A 6,361-nucleotide genomic window follows, 5' to 3' on the forward strand; every position below is an offset into this window, starting at 1 on the left:
ACCGGCCTTTGGGCTGACCCAGCCTGGCCTTAGGCTCTGAAGCTGCAGGCACTGAGTGCGCGGTGTGGGGAGATGAGCTTGGAGGGGGTGGAGATAGTGGGGGGCCGCCTGTCACGCGTGGGCTGGAGGAGGGGGGTGCGAAGGAAGCTAATTGCATTTCACCACAGGCTGGGGGATGAGCGGGGGTCTCACCTCGCCAGGCCCCTGGCCGTGGCCTTGCACGTTTCTCACGCCCCTACATTCCCTGCCGCTGGGCCCCGGCGCTGCGGCTCTGGGCGCAGGGGGGCGGGTAGCGATGGGGGATAGCGGAGCGGGGGGGGGGGCTGTTTGCGCGGGCTGGGCGTCCCTTGTTCCCTGGAAGCACCGGCCTGGCCCTGCCCCAGCTGCTGCAAGCAGCCACCCGGCCCCTGCCCAGCTGGGCCCCAGCCCAGGCCACCCCGCCGGCCCGTCCGCAGGGCTGCGGGTACGGCGGGGGGGACCCGGGCCTGCGGAGCCCCGCCCAGTCCAGTGGGAAGGAGCCGCCAGTCCCTGTGCTGAGGGATCGGGGCCTCAGCCCGGGGCGCATTTGCGGTGTCCGGCCCCTTGTCCCCCCACAATGGCCCGTGCCCTGGGGCGAGAGAGAACTCGGGGTCCCGCTTGGGGGGGCGGATGGGAGGGCGGGGCTAAGCCCCTCGGGTCCTGCCCTGCCCCGTTAGGATTTGCTGTGTAAAGAGCCGCCTCTGTCCCCGGCCCCGACGGGGCTCCCCGCCCATTGGTGCTGCCAGTGGGGCCGGAGGCGGGAGGTGTTTCCTCCGGGAAATGGGCCGTAGAGGAGCCCGGGCCGAGGCGGCGGTGCCGGGACAGGTGCAGACAGAATTCACTTGTCACCTGTCAGTCACCTGTCACCTCTCAGTCACCTGTCACCTGTCAGTCACCTCTCAGTCACCTGTCACCTGTCAGTCACCTGTCACCTGTCAGTCACCTGTCAGTCACCTGTCACCTGTCAGTCACCTGTCTGTCACCTGTCAGTCACCTGTCACCTGTCAGTCACCTGTCACCTGTCAGTCTCCTGCCATCAGCAGGACAGGAGCAGTTCGGACGCTGCCCGCCCCCTCCCGAAGGGGCTCCCCGCAGCTCTGCCCAGGTGCCCAGAGCCAGGCGCCGCCCGCCGAGAGGGACCGAGGGGCGACCGCAGCCTACGGGCCTGAGTCCTGCAGGCTGCTCTGCCGGCGCGGCCCGGGGAGGCCGAGCAGGGGCTTGTGCCAAGGCTCCTCCTCTCCAGCCCCGCCCTCGCCCAGTGTGGGGAGAGGCCGAGGGGCCCTTTACACCGCGCCCCGCCCGGGTCCCTCGCACAGGCCGCGTCTGGGCTCCCCTGCCACTTTCCCTACGTGCTTCGGAGAGCTGCCCCGTCCCAGGGTGGCCGGCAAGCCCGGGCCTGCTGGGCCATGGCAGCCCCCCCCCCCCGCCCGCCCGCTGTCACACAGCCCCCTTAGATCCCCACCACTGTCAGACCCTCCCCTCAGACCCCCCCACTGTCAGACCCCCCCACTGTCAGACACCCCCACTGTCAGACACCCCTCAGACCGCCCCCACTGTCAGACCCCCCCACTGTCAGACACCCCCTCAGACCCCCCCATTGTCAGACCCCCCCCACTGTCAGACACCTCCTCAGACCCCCCCCACTGTCAGACCCCCCCTCAGACCCCCCCCACTGTCAGACACCTCCTCAGACCGTCCACACTGTCAGACCCCCCACACTGTCAGACACCCCTCAGACCCCCCCCACTGTCAGACCCCCCCACTGTCAGACACCCCCACTGTCAGACACCCCTCAGACCGCCCCCACTGTCAGACCCCCCCACTGTCAGACACCCCCTCAGACCCCCCCATTGTCAGACCCCCCCCACTGTCAGACACCTCCTCAGACCCCCCCCCACTGTCAGACACCCCCTCAGACCGCCCCCACTGTCAGACACCCCCTCAGACCCCCCCCACTGTCAGACACCTCCTCAGACCGTCCACACTGTCAGACACCCCTCAGACCGCCCCCACTGTCAGACACCTCCTCAGACCCCCCACACTGTCAGACACCCCTCAGACCGCCCCCACTGTCAGACACCTCCTCAGACCCCCCCACACTGTCAGACCCTCCCCTCAGACCGCCCCCACTGTCAGACCCCCCCACTGTCAGACACCCCTCAGACCGCCCCCACTGTCAGACACCCCCTCAGACCGTCCACACTGTCAGACCCCCCCCACTGTCAGACACCCCCTCAGACCCCCCCACTGTCAGACACCTCCTCAGACCGCCCCCACTGTCAGACCCCCCCCCACTGTCAGACACCCCCCTCAGACCTCTCCACTGTCAGACACCCCCCTCAGACCTCTCCACTGTCAGATCCCGGACTGTCAGGCTCCCAGCTGCACCTGCGCCGCAGGGTCCTTTCCAGCCATCCTGTCTGCGAGGACGCACCGGGAAGCCCAGGTGCCCACTAAGGGGGTAACTGACAAATAACCGGGGGCCTGTCCCCAGCCCCCCGCCCAGCAGCTCCCGCTCAGGGGTGGGGGAGGGGCGTGTCTCAGCGCTGTCCCCTCCCTGCCTGCGGGGCCTGGCTCTGGGCGAGTCCCAGCTCGGGCAGGGGGGCTTTGCCAGGGCCCCCTGGGGTGCTGCCTGCGGGTGGCATCTGCACAGGGGGGCAACTCCACCGCGTGCTCCTGGCCTCGCTGCTCAGCGCCTCCACGCAGGGCGCCCGTGGACTGGGGGGGGGGGGTTGCTGCGGGGGGCTCCTGCCAGGCGATGTGGCCCCCGCTTTGGGCAGGCAGACTGGAGGGGGAGGGGGGACGTGCATGGCGGTCAGTCCAAAGGCCGATCAGAGGCGCGCCCACCCGAAATCACATAACCACCCCCCGCGTGCCTGAAACCAGCCCCAGAGGCAGCGGCATGGAAGGGGCGGACACCCCACCTGGCCTGCGAGAGCTGGCTGGGACCCACACCCTGAGCCTCGCTCCAGTGAAACCCCACAGCACAGAGGTGGCCCGGCGCTGCAGGGTTGTCTGGGGCTGTATCCAGACAGATTAACCGATCCAGCACATGGACAGATGGCAGACTGCACCACCTTCTGGTGGCCACTCCGCTAGCGGATAACAACTTACTGCTGCTGCTGGCTTCAGGAGCTACTCCAGGCCGGGTCAGTGCACAGCCCCCTCCTCCTGTCCCTCCCAGGCACACAAGCCCTTCAGAGAGCAACAGGCTTAAACTGCAGCAGGGGAAGTTGAGGTTGGACATTAGGAAAAACTTCCTGCCTGTCAGAAGGTGAAACACTGGAATAAATTGCGGGGGGGGGGGGGGGGGGGAGTGTTGTGGAATCTCCATCCCTGGAGATATTGAAGAGCAGGCTGGACACACGCCTGTCAGGGATGGTCTTCATCCTGCCCTGAGGGCAGGGGGCTGGACTAGATCTCTCAAGGTCCCCTCCAATTCTAGGATTCTATGGTTACAATAGTGTAACTGAGAAACCACGAAAGGTGGGGTTGTTGAGGGGGGCTGGCTCCCTCCAGGCCATGTATGTTTCCAGGATGATCACTGGTACCTGGCAACCCAGGGCTGACAACCAGTGATTGTCCATTGGTAGCAGAGAGCTGGAAAAGTCAACCTGTGGAACTCCTCGCCGGGGGATGTGGTGAAGGCTAGGACTTGGACAGGGTTCAAAAAAGCCCTAGATAAATTCATGGAGGACAGGTCCCTCAATGGCTATTAGCCTGGATGGGTAGGAATGGTGTCCCTAGACTCTGTTTGTCTGGAGAGGGGTCACAAGAGGATTCCCTGTTGTGTTCCCTCCCTTTGGGGCACCTGGCACTGGCCACTGTGGGCAGACAGGACCCTGGGTGGGATGGACCTTTGGTCTGACCCCGTCTGGCCGCCTCATGTTCTTAACTAGCACATAAACCAGAATATAACAGAGCGACTGTTCTTTAACCCCAGTCCTCTCCCACCTCTTCACAAGTGCTACCAAGTCAAGCCACCCGATGGGGTGGTTCGTGCCGGGCTGTTGTTAATTGGGTGCTGTCAGTGGCCGGGGGTTCCTTGCCCACAGCCTAGTGTAGGGAAGGGTGTGCCAGACTGTGGTGGCACGTTGGGGCCCTCCTGACCCTGCACCCCGTTTCCAGCACCATGACACTCCTCCAGCCAGTAGAATAGGGAGGGTGTATTGCTTCTGGGAGGAACAGCCCAGCCCGGGTTCTATGTGGGCTTTGAAGTGAGGGGCCAGGCAGCCTCAGACCCCTTGAGGGAGGGGTCCACAGACCCCCAAGCTCCCAGTACGCCACTTAGTCTCTTCTCTTCATGTTTTCCCCTGACCAGCTCCCAGCTCCCAGGCCCTGCCCCCCAGCCACTGGGGTGACCAATGGCTCCAGAACCTCCCCCCCCCCCCCCCCCCCATGCTCCCAGGGCCAAAGGGAAGAGCTGTCCGACTTGAATCATAGAATCATAGAATCATAGAACTGGAAGAGACCTCAGAAGGTCGTCAAGTCCAGCCCCCTGCTCTAGGCAGGACCAATCCCAACTAAATCAACCCGGCCAGGGCCTTGTCAAGCCGAGACTTAAACACCTCTAGGGATGGAGACTCCACTACTTCCCTAGGGAACCCATCCCCGTGCTTCACCACCTTTCTAGGGAAATAGTTTTTCCTAATATCTAACCTGGACCTCTCCCACCATAACTTGAGACCATTGCTCCTTGTTCTGCATCTGTCACTACTGAGAACAGCCTCTCTCCATCCTCTTTGGAACCCCCCTTCAGGAAGTTGAAGGCTGCTCTCAAACCCCCCCTCACTCTTCCCTTCTGCAGGCCAGGCTGATCCTTTGCTTTAAAACAAACCAAGGGACGCTTTTCTTCAGGCAGCTCACAGGCAGCATCTGTGGAACTCCTTGCCAGAGGATGTTGTGAAGACCAGGACTTTAACAGGGTTCAAACAAGAGCTGGATAAGCTCATAGAGATTAGGACCAACAATGGCGATTAGCCAGGATGGGTAGGGATGGTGTCCTTAGCTATTTGTCAGAGGCTGGGAATGGGCGACAGGGGAGGGATCACGTGACGATTCCCTGTTCTGTTCCCTCCCTCTGGGGCACCTGGCATTGGCCGCTGTGGGCAGACAGGACCCTGGGCTGAATGGGCCTGTGGACTGACCCAGCCTGGCCGCTCTGATGTCCTCAGGAGGGCGTGGGATGGCCTGGCCTTTGACTGCGCCATTAGTCACTGCAGACGGAGGCCCTAGTGGAGCGGCGCTGGCTCATCTTGCTGCGTCACAGCCCCCGGCTGACTCAGGCAAATGTGTCACCTCCTGGGACGCGGCCCATGCCCGGTCCCCAGCCCTTCCCGACCAGCTGGAGCTGGGGGCAACCCACCCCCCGCACCTCAGCCCGGCTCCCTCCAGGCCGCCCCCACCCCGTGCTCGTGGCTCTTGCACAGCCCCCCAGAGGCACGTCCGACCCGAGGTGCCCCCCACCTCACCCCAGGCAATGGCAGATACAGCCCAGGCAGGACAATCGCACCAGGCTGCATTTCATTGCTTGACAGGGAGCTGGCCAGGCCGAGGTCAGGTGTTGTTGTCCCAGGCTGGGGAGCGCAGGGATGCTGGGATCTTTGCCTGTGTGATGACACGTTGGGGTCCCCCGCCTCCTGCACCCCCGAAATGGCACGAACAGACTCCCCCAGCCAGTAGAATAGAGGTGGTTTATTGCCTCTCCAGGATACAGCCCAGCACAGATGTCACCAGGTTACAGGGCAGGCCTAGGATGCCTCAGCCCCCCTTGATATGGGGGGGGGTCTCGGCTTCTAAACCCCCCAGCCTGTTGCTGAGGCTGCTTCCTCCATGCTCCCAGACAGAAACTAACTCACTCTCCTCCAGCCCTGCCCCCCAGCCAGGGCAGCATCCACCTTCCTTTGTTTCTCTCCATGGGGGGTAGCTGGTTGGACAGGTTGAGACCCTCTTTGCATAATGACTCATCCCCTGCCCTTCTGGGCTGTGGTACCGGCAGCAGCCAGTGGGGTTACCACAGAGCCAGCATAGAAAGCAGCCAGATACCCCCACTACGTCACAGCCTGCTCTGCCCCAGCGCATCCTGCTGCCACGGCCAAAGCAATTCGCCTCCCAGCGTCACGGACAAGTGGGAACTGAGCCTGGGATCTGCCGCTGGAGCGGAGGGTGTCACTCCTCTCGCTGGCAGGTAGCAGTAGTAGACTCTTCTCCTCAGCAGGGGAGCAGCCACTAGAGGGGCGCACAGACCCGCGCTCCTCTAGTGTGGCGACAGGAGCATCCAGGAGGGAGAGGAATTGTCTGGGGTGACCCAGGCCGGGCTAAGCCGGCCAGCAGGGTTGTGTCA

The sequence above is a fragment of the Pelodiscus sinensis genome, chromosome 7 (assembly GCF_049634645.1).
Source record: "Pelodiscus sinensis isolate JC-2024 chromosome 7, ASM4963464v1, whole genome shotgun sequence".
Taxonomy (NCBI): Eukaryota; Metazoa; Chordata; order Testudines; family Trionychidae; genus Pelodiscus; species Pelodiscus sinensis.